Source organism: Cannabis sativa, chromosome 4 (genome assembly GCF_029168945.1).
Source record: "Cannabis sativa cultivar Pink pepper isolate KNU-18-1 chromosome 4, ASM2916894v1, whole genome shotgun sequence".
Taxonomy (NCBI): domain Eukaryota; kingdom Viridiplantae; phylum Streptophyta; class Magnoliopsida; order Rosales; family Cannabaceae; genus Cannabis; species Cannabis sativa.
The window spans coordinates 39,171,406-39,188,744 of record NC_083604.1 but is presented as its reverse complement, the minus strand read 5'-3'; positions in this window follow the sequence as shown (position 1 = coordinate 39,188,744).

Here is a 17,339-nt window from a genome sequence, read left to right as displayed (position 1 = left end):
GTCCACTGCTGGAGGCAAGTTATGAGATGATTTGCAAGGACACCCTGTCAAGTCAATAAATGAATTTAATGAATGGGCTCTTGTCTATGTTAGAAAGGAGGAAGCTCGATCTATATTAAAAGTATTAAAAGATGGCTCGGGAAATAAACCCAGCTCAAGTAATGCAAGAACAAACATTACAAACATGAGCAAAAGCCACGAACCACATGGAAAAAGGAAAGATGAGTCCAAGGACTCATCCAAAGATAAAAAGAAACAAAAAAAGTATGAAAAGTATGTCTCGATTTATACCATGTACGCTAAGCTGAACAAAATACGGAAAAATTGAACTTGATTTTCCGTTAGAAAGTATATTAGTTGCTACTTCAACTCTTCCCCTAACCCTTTACCAATTTTGATAACTTTGGTAGGGTCATTTGGGTTGAGTAATACCTCTTACAACTCCTCAATCAGTTCGAACTGAGATTGCTCTTCACCCATTCTTGGGTCTAAATCCTCCTCTTCTTTTTCAATTTCCTCAGTTACCACAACCATCATTTGATGAGACTTAGTTCTTTCCCTTAACTCAATATTATAACATTCTCGTGCTAATAATTGGTCGTCTTTTACAGTTCCTACTCCATTATGAGTTGGGAATTTTAATGATATATGTTTTTTTTAGACTAATTGCCCCCAGTCCTGTCAGTGTTGGGCAACCCATAATTAAGTTATAGATCGAGGGAAGGTCAACCACCAAAAACTCTTGTATTAGAGTCATTGACAAAGGCGGGGTCCCATTGTTATGGGAAGCTCTACTGTTTCCAAACTTGCGACGCTATCCCCTATGAATCTGCATAAATTAACCATGCATGGTTTTAGAATTATTCCTTCTAATCTTATTTTCTTTAAAGTTTCTTTATACTGAATGTTGACTAAGCTCCCATTATCCACTAAAACTTGATTCACCCTTTTATTCGCGAGCTAAATAGTTATCACTAGTGGATTCTCATGGGGAAATCTCACGTGCATCACATCGTCGTTAGTGAAAGTTATTAGAGGCTCCTTAGTCTTAGCTCGTTTTGTCAATTCTAGTGCAAAAGCTAAAGATTGGTTCTTTACTTGGTTTGTGTACCTCTTTTGTGCAGTGTTACTCGTTCCTACAAAATGGGGCTCTCAAAAATCACAAAGATGTCCTCACCTTCTATAGGTGGTTACTGGACGTTCTAGTTTTCATTCTAGTTATGGGGTTGAGTTTGCTCATTCCCCTATTCTTCAGATACTATCAAAAATAACCTCTGGAAATTAAACATTCAATCTCATCTTTTAGTTGTCGACACTCCTCAGTGGTGTGACCAATGTCCTTTTGAAAGCAACAATATTTATTCTGATCTCACTTATTCCTTGCATTCCTCATAGGTTTAGGTTTGCGAAACACGATCTTACTCTCATTTGCAAGCAATGTATTCTCCCGTGTTTCTTTCAGTTTGGTGTACACAGTATATATCGAGACATACTTTTCATACTTTTTTTTTGTTTATTTTTGTCTTTGGACGAGTCCTTGGACTCATCTTTCCTTTTTCCATGTGGTTCGTGGCTTTTTCTCATGTTTACAATGTTTGTTTCTACATTTCTTGAGTTGGGTTTGTTTCTCGAGCTATCTTTTAATACTTTAAATATAGATTGAGCTTCCTCCTTTCTGACATAGACAAGAGACCTTTCATTAAATTCATTTTTTGACTTGACTGGGCGTCCTTGCAAATCATCCCATAGTTTGCCTCTAGTAGTGGTTACAAATTAGTGATTATCCCAGCCTGGAGTGCCATCAACTAAATTTTATCATTCAAATTGTTAACCTTCGTTGCTATCATGCTAAAGCGACTTAGAAAGGCCTTCAAAGATTCTTCAGGCTGTTGCTTGATTTTTGTCAAGGATAAAGCTTTTGGCCTTCAAAGAATCCTTCAAAGATTTATGAGTTCAGAATATCAGGGTGAAAAGGTTGTCAGTCTTCATCTGACTCGTAACCTAAAAGCTTTCCATACTCTCCATCCTAATACTTCGTAAATTGATCCTCCAATTGAATTATCCTTTGTTGGATGGATTTATCAATGGGTTGATTAGTTTGTTCATTCGCTCACTGAGCATTTCTATTCAATCTTTCCCTAAGATCAGTGCATTTCTATTTATCTGCTCGCGCAGATCAGGGCGTCTTTGATTTATATGATCTTGCAATTCGGGTTGATCCCGCACGTTCCGGTGTCGAACTTATAAGTTATCTTAATTTCTCATAGATCGACTTGGGGAGATACTTTTTGATTGGTAACTTTGAAAGTTACTTATACTTTCTTGTTCGCCTTGATATTCATATTGAGGTGTTCTCTCCCCATGCAGTGGATTTTCCCATGTACATGACCTTAAAGATTGAGTCTATCTTTAACTCACCGATCTGCTTTGGGTTGTACTAGTCTTGGATTCTTGTGGTGATTCTTGAACATGTTTTCGCTTTTCAAATAAATTGGAGAATCTATCTCTATTCAAGTATGTATACATATTTTCTCTTTCTCCTCTCTTACGTCCTTGTGGTGGACGTGGAGCGCAACCAAGCCAGTTAGGTGCTTGTTCATTTGTATTTTAAACATTTCTTTGAGACATTTGTTGTCCCCTCATTCGCATTTGTCGCGAGGTCGTGGCACCCTAATTCTGGATGCCTCGCTCATTAATAGGAATGTCTCTTGTTTTTCCTAGTTGTTGTTCCTGGGGGTGAGTGGGATTGTTTGGTTCCTATTCTCCAGTGTTAGGTCCTTGTGCCCTTCTGGTTCTCGAACCACGGGGCCTCCCTAACGATCGTTGCCCAGGCTGTTCCTCTTGTACATGTGGTGTATCGTTCTAGGTCGCTCTGGTCGCAGCCATAGCCTGTTGTTGGAATTTATTTTACCAGGATCTTAGATCTACTCACAAGTATGTTTATTAACATCCTAAATATGAACTTTCTAAAACGATAAATTAAACACATATAAAGTTTAAGAAACCTTACATTGGGTGCAGCGGAATAATATGACTCCTTCCGTTCAGATATCTAGCCCTTGATTCCTTTCTGTAGCAGAGCATTATCAATATCTGAACCTGGATCTCTTTCTCTGAATCTTTGATTCTGAAACTCCTTTGCTGATGATCTTTCTTCACGATCTTCCTCACTATGATTGAGGTATCACTTGATGTGTGTGGGCACTACTCAAATCACTAAGGATTTCGAAATATTGAAGAAGAAGAGAGAGAGTGGTCAGCTAAAGATAGGGAGAGAGAAGGCTCAGTTTTTCTGAATCAGAAGAAGTGTAGAAATTTAAGTGTAAATTTCCTGAAGCCTTCACTATCTATTTATAGCATTCCACTAGGGTTAGGTTTGAATTATTTGGCATTAAAATAATGAAAAAATCAGTTTAAATTTCCTACAAAAGTGGCTGGCCCTACACTTAGTGGATTGGGCCTTGCTTTTTGCAATTTTGCAATTTTAACACCTTTTGTATCTGATTTTCTCAAAAATACCAATTTCCTAATTCAACCATTTAAATGCCAATTCTAACTATTTAATAACTATAAATAATTATTAAATAATATTGTCATTTATCATATTTATTAATTGAACCATACAAAGTATCATAATTAACAAATATGCCCCTATAAACTCTTTCTTTACAATTTCGCCCTTACTTAGTGAAAAATTCACAAATAGACATAGTCTAATTTGAGAATTATAATTGATTAATCAAAACCAATTACATGAGTCTTACAAGCAATATTATCTCAACTAGTGGGGGGACCATGGGTCTATATAACCGAGCTTCCAATAAGTAGATCAAGAATTTAGCACTAAAATTCACTAACTTATTAATTCTTCGTTGAATCCACGCATAGAACTTAGAATTGCACTCTCAGTATATAGAATGCTCTATATGTTCCACCATATAGGCACATCATTAGTTATCCATTGTTATAATCCTAATGTGATCAATGATCCTCTATATGAATGATCTACACTGTAAAGGGATTAAATTACCGTTACACCCTACAATGTATTTATTCCTTAAAACACTTGACCCCGTATAAATGATATTTCAGCTTATGTGAAATGAGTACTCCACCATTTATGTTCGTTTGGTCAAGCTCGAAGGAGATCATCCTTTGCTTACTATTCGCCAGATAGAAGCTATAGATTCCATGTTTATGATAGCGCTCCCACTCAATTGCACTACCGTGTTCCCAAAAAGTACGTATCACCCTGACCAAAAGGTAGGCTTAACTAACAATTCAAGGAATACGAATAGCCTTTCAAGATTGAGCCTAAACATAACAGGATTAAGATCATTTGATCTAGGATCAACTAGGCGATATTGACTTGAATAGATTTTACGGTAAGTTTAATTAAATCTAAGTCAAAGTTCAATATCGGTCCCTTCCGATGCATACTCCATGCATCCAACCTGAGCTTTACTTTAACCAATGTTCTGGAAAGAACATAGCACTTCTCCAAATGCAAGTAAACTTTGTTGTAGATTATCATATCAGTAAAACCCTATGTCTGATAAATCTAGGAAACTTTATTCACATAGTCATGTTTACTTTCCAATGTGTTGACGGCACAATAAACAGGATCAAGTATGTGAAAAGGGTTTCAGATGAATCTATACATTATGTACATATAATCATGAAATAAATCATGTGAACCATGCAACATTAAATGTTATTTCTGATCTATATTAATAAGTAAATCTGATTATATTGAAATGAGTTTTATTTAGGGCATAAAACCCAACAAACTCCCACTTGCACTAATATAAAACAAAAGTGCGTTTCAAATAATCTCAACACCTTGATATACAAATCAAGTGTAGTAGTAGTAAACTCCTCGTAATAGGATCTGAAAGGTTGAATTAAACACAACCTTTTCTCCACCATTACTCTTCCTTTAATCACAAAATCATTGATAATGTGAAATTCCTCTCTATATGTGTACTCTCTTGGGATACTGGATTCTATACCTTTGGCAACTACTTTTGGTTAATCAGGAAATTAACACTAGTAGTTTAAGGCAATTTGGAATGGTGCCAAAGATGTATAGAACTTTCCTTAGACTGAATAAGTACCTTTCCTGTAGCTTTAACATTCAGTCCCTATCTGGTAGACCTAGAGAATTCAGATAGGTTTTTACACTTCTCCAAAATCACTATTCCACCCCTAGAGTAACCACCATCTTATCAGAAAGATTTACTAGCACAAAGGCAAATTTCGAAATCTGATATGGTGTAGTCTAAGAGTTTTAAACACACTCTTATAGACTAACATATAGTTCCTCTTCTTGATCTTAGGATTTACTTGATTGTCTTCCAATGTTCTTCTCCTGGATTAATCTGATACCTACTCATTACTCCCACTCAACAGCAGGTGTCTGGTCTAAGGCATACAAAAGCATATCTAAGACCTCTCACTGTTGATATGAGAAATTCTTTCATGGCTTTATCTTTTCTGGAATAGTTGAGACTTTTCCTTAGATAAAATCTATGCCTAAGAAGTTGTGAAGCTTCTATAGATTGCCATTAGAAAGAAAATGCTTCAGCATCTTACTAAAGTAAGTTGCTTGCATTAGAGTAAGTAATTACCAGGTATACCACAAGCCATAGGTTTAGATAAACTCAAACCTATAATACTAGGAATAGGAAGTTTTGTTAAGTCCATTGAATGGACTTATAAACGAAAATTTCCTTTTATGTCCTTGTAATAGAAAACTTTAGGTTACTCCATGTGAATGGATTAAACCATAGTTCTATTGGCTTTCTTCTTAGTTTGTTATCTTGACAATCCATTACTTGTTTAAACTCACAATGGATTTTAATCACTAGTGTCTCCCAAGTCATAAGAAGGTGAGTTCCTAGAAACTCTCCCACTACGACAAGGTACCGTGAATTATGTCGAAGAAAAACTAAATGGTATTAACCTCTTTGGTTGTGACAAGACAACAGAGGCAGTGGGATCATCATATATTATATAAGATGATAGAACACTTTTGGAATCAAGAATTAAATATCTCCTTTATTTGCTACTTGTTTTTCAGACTTAGTCATTTTCTTAGAAAAGTAGTATTTGTTTGAACAAACACTTTCTTATCTATTGACAATGGGATGGTCCACCCCTAATCACTTAGAATAGCTAAGAAACCATGGTTAACAGTTCTAGCTTTTCTTAAGATTTTGATTAGGTCATCCATGAATCTAGTAATGATTTACATTAAGTATACAACCATTACATCATTCTGAAATTGTATTACCATAGAAGGATTTAGGCAACGACTAGTAACTAATCATCAACATGCAACTCGAAATTCCTGGGGAGGTAAGTTTGGATATAATTCAAAAATCAAATAAATGATCTTTGAACTGCATATCAACTAACTATTTCTCCACCCCTATCAGTTCGCAAGATCTTTAACCACTTACCTTAATGGTTATAACCATTGCTAGAAATTTAAGAAATTTTTCAAACATTTCAAATTTCTTTGCTAAAAGGTATAATCTAGAGTGATCGTTTTAAGAATACAACGAAAAACTCATATCCACCCCTGAATGTACATCCATCTGCGAATGAGATGAACTACTTTTAGTGGATATAGGCATATTAACTCTTTGCAGAGATTGATCTTGTCAAATCCACTATGAACAAGATACAAATGCCATAGATTAAGAAAAATGTGGTTGTGTCGTTTTGATGACTTAGGTATAGTTACATCAAAGAGTTCTTAGAATACTGCAAGTGGATCCTGGTCACAGAATACCTAACTCATATTCCATACAGTTTTAATCCATTGATAGAAGATGGATATTTAAACGCTTGAGAAAGTGTAACTGTATTGTATTCTGGAATTAGAAATATAAGAAAATTTCTATTTGGATTCTAAAATTAAAGTCAAAGACTTGAATTCAACCAAATATAATGAGTAATTCTTTCTTGGACCACCACTACTAATACAAACTCTAAGTCAGATTTGCCCATACAAGTAGGAGATTTCTAAGATTGAGGATTTATATCAATTGGGAATAGAATTTCGGGATTATAATCATAAGCGTCATTTAATTTCTTAAGAGAAAATATAATGACATGAAATGATTTATAGACCATTCATCCAATGATATATTATTAAGCTAATTCGAAATGAATAAGCTAAGAGGAATTAGGATAATTTCGTTTATAAATAAGAATCCAACGATGCTTCGATTAGCGAAAGACAAAGTAATCTTATTTATGTAATCTTCTTATTTCATATTGTAAAAATACTAGTCTAAGGTGTCATCAATTGATGAACAGCTAGATGTCGCATATACAATACTTATCTTTCGAGATCTTACACTATTATGTATGTCTAATGGTGAAAATCCATTAGGGATTTATCTCATTAGAAAAACAAACATGTTAGACCAACAATGAAGATTCGAAATTAAACTACAACTTAATAACAGAAAATAACATGGTTCAATATAAATTCATACACAATTCAGAAATTATAAGCATATAGCAAGTAGGAATGACAAGTGAAAATACTAAAACATACAATCCTAAATAATTTCCAAGGTTTTTCAACAAACTGATACAAAGGTCCCGTTTAGGCGAGAGTCAAAGCATCATCCATTGAATAGAGTTGTCAGCTCATCTAAAATGATAACCATTCTAGCAACCTTTTATTCGATCAAGATTGGAATTCAGCGTTATCCCGTTTAGGCGAGAGTCAAGGCAATTCTATCTTATGAGCTTCCACCATTGTTTCATAATTTGCAAATCAAGTATGGTCGCCACCATTAGGGTGATCCATACCATACAAAACACTTACAAACTACTTATCATGCGAGGTTAAACGGTGCGAAATTGCTAATGAACGTTCCTCCATTAGGGAGGATTACTCACTAAAACAAACGCGGTGTAAAACCCACAATGGAGATCGAATGTCTCTTGATAATAAAGCTCATTATTTAAAAAGAGTTGTATTTTCTTTTATTCTCTTTATTTATTCTATTTATTTTAAATATATATATTTATTTAATTAAAATTTCCAATTTAGAATGAAAAATTCTAAATATAAATTTTAATTTAATATTTATAAATTTTACTTAGATGGATATGAAAATAACATGAATTATTTCCATCTTAGTAATAATTTCCAATAAATATTTAAAAAAAAATATTTAAGTTGTTACAAAATTAATTTAAATTAATTTACAACTCAAATTTAATTTTCTATAAATATATATTGCATTTCGAAAAATTAAAGTATATAAGAATACAATTTTCGAAAAATGCATATTAAAATAAAAAATAAATCCTCGAAAAATTATTCTAATTTAATGTTGGCCCAAAATTAATTAATAAAATTAATTTACAACAAAAAATATAATTTTCCTATTTAATTAAATATATAAGAAAAATTTCAAATATTTAAGTATGATGATGAAAATCAACTTAAATATTAATTTTCTATTTAATTAAATACACTAGAAAAATACTTCAAGCAAAAATATCATCTATCTAGATTTTCCTTTGACTAATTAATTCAATTTCTAATAATATACTTTAATTCAATTTATTTTAAATTAATCAATAAATGAAAAAAATCATTGATTTAAGTTGATCCAAGAATTAATTAAAATAAATAATTAATTTACAGCTTAATCTATTTTTCAAGATAAAATTCGAAATTCTAGCATTTAAGAAATGCAATTTCGAAAATTGATTAATAAAATAAAAAAAATATATTTTGAAAATTATTTAAATTTAGTTGAAAAAATAAATTTCAACTAAAAATAATTTTCTATTTAATTAAATGTCATGAAAAAGAAATATTTAAGTATGATGATAAAAATCAACTTAGATATTTAATTTTCAAATTAATTAAATGTATTAAATTCAAGAAATAAATAATTAAGTGTAGAGAAGGCTTAATTATTAATCTCTAGTTTAATACTAGGAAAAATATACTTAAAATAAATTGTACCAAAATTAATTAATAAATAATTAATTTCACAATGTATAATATTTCCTATTTAATATTAGAAATAATAAGTAGTCTAGAAATAACTATCTAGAAAATATCTTATTTGACTAAGTATCTTTTCCACAAAATTTGAAAAAATATCTAATTTAAGTAGTATTAGAAAAAATCTAGAACTTAAATATTTTTCAAATTTAAATTTAATTAAATATCAAAAATTAAGTTGTAACCACTTAATTTGAAAATATTCCATTTTAAGTTAATATTCGAAAAGATATTAACTTAAAAAATATCTAAAGAATCTTAATAACCAATGCCTAAAATTCCTCAACTTAATTTTGAAATTTTGAATTCAAAAGATATTCAGATTTAAGTTGGTTAGTTGAAGATAACTAAATATCAACTTAAATAGGAATATTTAATGAAAAATTTAAATTAAGTTCCAGAAAGAATCTAGATGGTTATAATTCTATATTTAATTAAATACAAGAAAATACATATAGTTTAGCTTAGAATAAAAAATATTTCTTTAAACTATATATTTTTTTTTTAAATTAATTTCAAAATAAATGAAATTAATTATGTTGCTAATCAATTTTAATTAGGTTAAACTAGTGTAATTAACCTAGTACAGTCATTCAAATCAGGCAAATGGGCCTTCACAATTGGGGTGGTTTGTGTGAGGGGGTGCTAGGTTCAGTATGTCGTACCCACTTCTATGGCTCCCAACTCTCACACAAGGCCCAAAAGAGAGGAATTTAACCTTAATAAGAACAACTGTTATTAATTGAATAGGCCCAAAAACTAAATGGGCCTAAATAAATTCTATCAAAAACTATGATAATTTATTTTAGCAACATTAACCTATATGCATCTATAATTAAATTAAACACATAGGCTCACACATGCACACTTTGGATGGGTCCTATCATGTTGCTAGGTCATACACAGATGAAAGAAGATTGTAAATATACCTGTTACAAATTATTATCTTGACCAAGGGAGCCATCAGATCATTAGATCTGGCAAAAGGTAACCATGGCTATTTGCAATCAAGTAATAATGGGTTTTGAAAACTTACAAACAAGCTAAAACCACATACTCCTGCAACAAGGTTAGCTGGATAGTTGGATGTAGGATTTATTTAATTTTAAATTAAATAATTAATTTCGAAATATTATTAAAATGGATTTTCGAAAAAAAATTTAACAAAATTTCGAAAATTAATTAAATATTTAAATTTAAAATTAAACCTACAATTTTGAAAAATTAGGTTTGAACCAACCTAAATATCATTTCAAAAATTTGCTAATTACTTTTAAATTTTAAATATTATTTTATAAATAAAAATTAAATAAAAAATTAGAAAAGATAAATAAATATTTTTTTCAAATTTTAAATGTAATTTAAATAAATAAAATAACAAAATTTAAAAATTAGCAAAATATCTTATATTTATTTAAAATTACATGATTATAAATATCTTATTTTAAATTTAAATATGGTCAAAATATCTAAAAAGATTTAATTAAAAAATCTTAAAAGATAAGATATTTTTAAAATATCTTAAAAGATATTATAAATATCTTTAAAAGATATTATAAATATCTTAAAAGATAAGATATTTTTAAATATCTTAAATATCTTAAAAGATATTATAAATATCTTAAAAAAATCTGACCTTAAATTTAAAAAAATATAATCAAATTTAAAAATAAGATATATTTTTAAGCAAAAAGATAAATACTAATTCTATTCAAATTCAAATTACACTAATATCTTGAATTAAATTAAAAAAAATTTAAATTAATTCAAAATGATAATTAGAATTGAATTAGGAATAGTAATAGTATATATACAAAACCATACAAAAAATTGGAAGATAATTCCATGAAAAAGTATGAAAAATTGAAGAAAAAAGGAAAAATTCGAAACTGTACGGACAGTTCTGCGATCGCAGGAAACTATCAAGACAAATTACCGATTTTGTCAAATCTTCAAAAAATCATAACTAATTCAAATAAAATCCAAATTGAGTTCTGTAAAAGGCTAACTTGCTTAATTTTTTCCATACTATCCAATACAAATAATTCCAGAAACGAAATCACAATTATTTTTCACGAAAATTTCACAAACATCAATCAATCATTAAATAACACTCAATACAACATGATACCATCCAAAGAACATACAAACAATCGTTTTAAAGTCCAAATTTCTTGCAAGTAAATCAATTACCATGGCTCTGAGGCCAGTTGTTGGAATTTATTTTACCAGGATCTTAGATCTACTCACAAGTATGTTTATTAACATCCTAAATATGAACTTTCTAAAACGATAAATTAAACACATATAAAGTTTAAGAAACCTTACATTGGGTGCAGCGGAATAATATGACTCCTTCCGTTCAGATATCTAGCCCTTGATTCCTTTCTGTAGCAGAGCATTATCAATATCTGAACCTGGATCTCTTTCTCTGAATCTTTGATGTTGAAACTCCTTTGCTGATGATCTTTCTTCACGATCTTCCTCACTATGATTGAGGTATCACTTGATGTGTGTGGGCACTACTCATACACTAAGGATTTCGAAATTGTCAAGGAAGAAGAGAGAGAGTGGTCAGCTAAAGATAGGGAGAGAGAAGGCTCAGTTTTTCTGAATCAGAAGAAGTGTAGAAATTTAAGTGTAAATTTCCTGAAGCCTTCACTATCTATTTATAGCATTCCACTAGGGTTAGGTTTGAATTATTTGGCATTAAAATAATGAAAAAATCAGTTTAAATTTCCTACAAAAGTGGCTGGCCCTACACTTAGTGGATTGGGCCTTGCTTTTTGCAATTTTGCAATTTTAACACCTTTTGTATCTGATTTTCTCAAAAATACCAATTTCCTAATTCAACCATTTAAATGCCAATTCTAACTATTTAATAACTATAAATAATTATTAAATAATATTGTCATTTATCATATTTATTAATTGAACCATACAAAGTATCATAATTAACAAATATGCCCCTATAAACTCTTTCTTTACAATTTCGCCCTTACTTAGTGAAAAATTCACAAATAGACATAGTCTAATTTGAGAATTATAATTGATTAATCAAAACCAATTACATGAGTCTTACAAGCAATATTATCTCAACTAGTGGGGGGACCATGGGTCTATATAACCGAGCTTCCAATAAGTAGATCAAGAATTTAGCACTAAAATTCACTAACTTATTAATTCTTCGTTGAATCCACGCATAGAACTTAGAATTGCACTCTCAGTATATAGAATGCTCTATATGTTCCACCATATAGGCACATCATTAGTTATCCATTGTTATAATCCTAATGTGATCAATGATCCTCTATATGAATGATCTACACTGTAAAGGGATTAAATTACCGTTACACCCTACAATGTATTTATTCCTTAAAACACTTGACCCCGTATAAATGATATTTCAGCTTATGTGAAATGAGTACTCCACCATTTATGTTCGTTTGGTCAAGCTCGAAGGAGATCATCCTTTGCTTACTATTCGCCAGATAGAAGCTATAGATTCCATGTTTATGATAGCGCTCCCACTCAATTGCACTACCGTGTTCCCAAAAAGTACGTATCACCCTGACCAAAAGGTAGGCTTAACTAACAATTCAAGGAATACGAATAGCCTTTCAAGATTGAGCCTAAACATAACAGGATTAAGATCATTTGATCTAGGATCAACTAGGCGATATTGACTTGAATAGATTTTACGGTAAGTTTAATTAAATCTAAGTCAAAGTTCAATATCGGTCCCTTCCGATGCATACTCCATGCATCCAACCTGAGCTTTACTTTAACCAATATTCTGGAAAGAACATAGCACTTCTCCAAATGCAAGTAAACTCTGTTGTAGATTATCATATCAGTAAAACCCTATGTCTGATAAATCTAGGAAACTTTATTCACATAGTCATGTTTACTTTCCAATGTGTTGACGGCACAATAAACAGGATCAAGTATGTGAAAAGGGTTTCAGATGAATCTATACATTATGTACATATAATCATGAAATAAATCATGTGAACCATGCAACATTAAATGTTATTTCTGATCTATATTAATAAGTAAATCTGATTATATTGAAATGAGTTTTATTTAGGGCATAAAACCCAACACCTGTTCCAACTCTTCATTCCTCTATGGACTCTGCGAACCTTCGATGCAGTTGTCTATTTTTTAACTCGACAATGGGGACATATCTTGTGGGGTCATATTCATCTGACCTCCCTTCTCTTGGGAATTTCTTCCTCAGGGTCACTTCTCTCAGAGTTCCTTTCAGTGGGACCCCTTCCTTGGTTGGTTTGAGTCTGTGCCCCCTGAGGCTCTTTTTCTGGTCATCGTGTTGTTTCTTTTTCCACAACAGGCCCATCACACTGAGTATTTTCCATAATGTAACGAAATAAAGGGGAGATATGTTTCGAGTTTTATTTTTGCTAAGGCTCTCAGTGAAAGCAACAAACTGTTAACTCAGATTTTTATTAACAATAAATGAAGCCTTGTAAAAATAAAAAAACAAATAAATAATCGTACTTAATTAATATATATAGAACAAAGACCCTTTACGTAGTTTTATAGTTAAATCTACATACTCCATGAGTCATTCTTATTTTTGAATATTTCTAGAAAAGTACTTTCCTTATAGAGGAATAAATACAAATATTCACTCAATCTCACAAGTTCTCTCTTTCCAGAAACTGTTCGATCTATTTCTCCCTAAGTTTTGTGTCTATTTATAGGAGTTCTAGAAATAACAGTTATTTCTTTTTGATCTTATTTAAGTAACCGCTCATGAAACGTGGATAATCCTCACGTTTCATATTTACAACACGTTGATAAAATCAAATAACTACTACCGAGATGATATATTCTAACCGTGGCTCGCGTCTTCCAATGGTGTTCAGAGATTACTAGTCCCATTATTCAATATGCTAGTTAAGATGCTTGTCGTCGTTTTCATGGCAACTTTCAGACTTAGTTTTTCAACATACTCACGAGTATGTAGGCATTTAACATACTCACGCATATGTGGGTTGATAACCTGCAAGCTCTTAAAGAACTTATTATCTACCATTTCCAGTGATACAACTTTGAGCTGTTACATCTGAGAAGACTCATATCTTTTATGTTCTCGTCATATGTTGCTTATCTCGTGGTTCTACGACTAATGTATAATGCGAGATAGATATGGCTCGTTATTTACTATCTCCTCGAGGTAATTCATTCATTAATGATTTTTTTATGATGTCTATTACATTGATATAACACGTGTTATGTTTATATATAGTGCTCGAAATATGGGTATATACAGTTGCTAACTATATATTAGAGTACTTTTAGAAGTAATGTTAAAAATAATGTGAAAGAGAAATAAAATAAAATATTTTAATTTTTTAAATGATGTAAAATTTGTTAGGACCTTTATTATTGGAAAATGCTTTCTAGAACTAGTACAAGTGACTCCGAAGAAAGTGCTTGTGCTGCCCCCTAAATGTTTTCTAAGCAAAATAAATATCATAAGAGACCAAATAGAAGATTAAACATGAAAATTTGTGGTAGGTGAACTGGCGATTGCCGAATGGTGAAGGCAAGGTACGTGAGTATGGAATAGGAAGTAGAACTACCAAATTAAGTGACTTCTTACTAGTTCCAATCAATTAATTTGTCAAACATATGAGTAATGGGTCAATTGACTCAATCATGCCAATTAATAGGATACAAAAATAAATATAATTCTTTTCTATTTATATTGTTTAAGGGGTTATGGTAAACCGTTTGTTTTGCTATCTAAAAAAATTTTTAATTGATTTTTTTTCATAATCTATAAATATTTAGGATCACTAATAATCTTTTTTTTATAAAATTTTAAATAATTTTTAGTGTCAAAATAAAATTTAAACAATGACTAACTACAAATATAAGAAAAAATATTTATACTTGCAATAAAATATTTAAATTTTATTTTAGACATTGTAAATTATTTAAGATTTTTGAAAAGTTCACTTTTGATCCTAAATAACTATATAAAGTACATGATCATAAAAAAAAAATTGGACTAAAAAATATTCTTAGATATCAAAACAACTATTTAGAGTGGAGTAGACATACCCTATACTATTATAGGAGAGTTTTATAATTTGTGAGTTTTATTTTCACTCCATAAATTTTTCAATACATCTTATTTTAATAATTTTTATTTTATATAAAATATTTATTTTTAATTCTTAATAGTTTTTTTTTTAAATTTTTTTCTTCCTTTCATATTCTTAAAAAATATACATATAAAAGAAAATAAAATATATTATAAATATTAAAAAAAATTATATGAAAATTTATTAAAATGATAAAAATTTTATATAATTTAAAAAATATATGAAAATAAAATTAAAATAAAATTATTGAAACTAACACAAAATAATATAAAAAAGAAAATTTTAAGAATATTAAGAATAATTTCTTAAAATTAATTTGAATTTATTTTTTCATGTACTTATTTATAAGTATTCATGTGTTTAATAAACATCTTATATATATTGTTGACCGAGGTTTTCGGCAACTAGTAAAGTAGGATTATAATAATGAGCTGTAAGAAAGCGAGATGAAGACTTTTTACGTGGTTGGGGCGTTAAAGAGCCTTAGTCCACGAGCCACTGCTATTAATGGATATCTTTAATACAGATTCTACACTTGGGAGAATGTTTCTCTCTTTAATACAAGGAATGTTCTTGGTGAGTTTTTTCTCTTCTTGCTCTTTAGCAACCAAGATTATCCGACCCCATTAAATGAGCTTTGAGGGGGTATTTATAGTGTTTTGGTGGGGCAATCCCTAGAATTATCCTTACACATGTGTCTGTAAGTATCCATAAAGTTGGGCATTTTCGATGAATATACCATGGGTGATGCATGGTCAAATCCCTAGGTGCTGTAGGTTTTTTATGGAGAATGTCCTTTTTGTCTTATGATTGACGTGACTCTTCGCAGAGTAGCCGTCGCTAGACTTAAATGATCATTACTGTAGCGCTGCTGTTTGGGGGTTGTGCTGTCAGACTTTATTGCGTGTTACAGTCCCAACACGCTTCCTCCCATGCAGCATTAAATGCGACTTGATTTCTCGGGAGAGACCTGACACATCCCGGAGTGCCTTCAAGCTATGCTCACTTCCGGGAGTACCTTGTACTCCGGGTCTATCCTCCGGGATCCATGCGAATAACGCTTCCTGGTGTCATAAAAAGACTTAGCAGTTTTTCCCAAATAATTTGATCCACGTGTCCCCTCTTGACTGGTCCACGTATATTGGGCGAATTTAGGAGCAACATTTACCCCCCAAGCCTTGTTTACTTAGTAAAAATAAACCAAGGCTTGCTCAAGCGTCTCCAGTTGGCCCCTCGTTTCCCTAGCTCGAGCCTCGAGCGCGTGGGGGCACATTAAATGATGTTATTTAATGCGACAATACGTTTGTTCGCAGGAATGTTTCCAGCCGCCTCCTCGGTCTTATGATACGACTTGGGGGCGCGTGAAGGTGTGTCTAATAATGGCATTAAATGCAGTGATTCACTTTTGCAGAGGTCGATTCGTTTCACGCCCCATGATTGATGCGGCGCATTGATGGTGTCAGGCGGATACTCAAACGTTTGCACCGCCTTAATGGTAGATTGATCTAGCCCGTTGATCTTTTGGGAATTCGAATCGTGCGTTTCCCCTGCCGTACGATTGGTAGGTGAAGACGCCTGTTCCTCATGCACTTTTGCCTATAAAAGCCACCACCTTTCCTACACTTCGGTTACTTTCCATTCCTTACCATTTTTGCTCGAATTTCTCAGAGAGAAAATTCCTCGAAGTAGCACAAATCGCCTTACCATTTAAACACTTCTTTTAATTTTCCAGTGTTCGGTTTTGCCAGTGCTTCTCAACTCCCGCTCAACCATACCCAGTACCCCCAGTTCAACAATCAACTGTAAGTCTTTTGCATCTTTAGGAACATGCTTACATTTATTTTGTTTGCTTTCTGGGTTCGCACTTAGAAATTTCTGGAGTGTGGGTGTTTGAGTTCTTCGAGTTCTGCTTTACGTTTTACTGTATTAGTTGTAGAGTCGCCACTGTCATGCCTCTGTTGTAGGCGTACAGTTTTGTTTGAAGAAGGCCGTGTATCCTTCGTTTAGCAATTGCTTAGGGCATAGGAAGACTTTTCTCTTTTCTTTTCCTTTTTGCAAAACCACTTTTACTGCGATTTTACTGCACCCGACACTTGTTCAGGGATCCTCTTTTGAGTTTCCCAGGTGACACGTGTCCGGAGGGGGCCTCT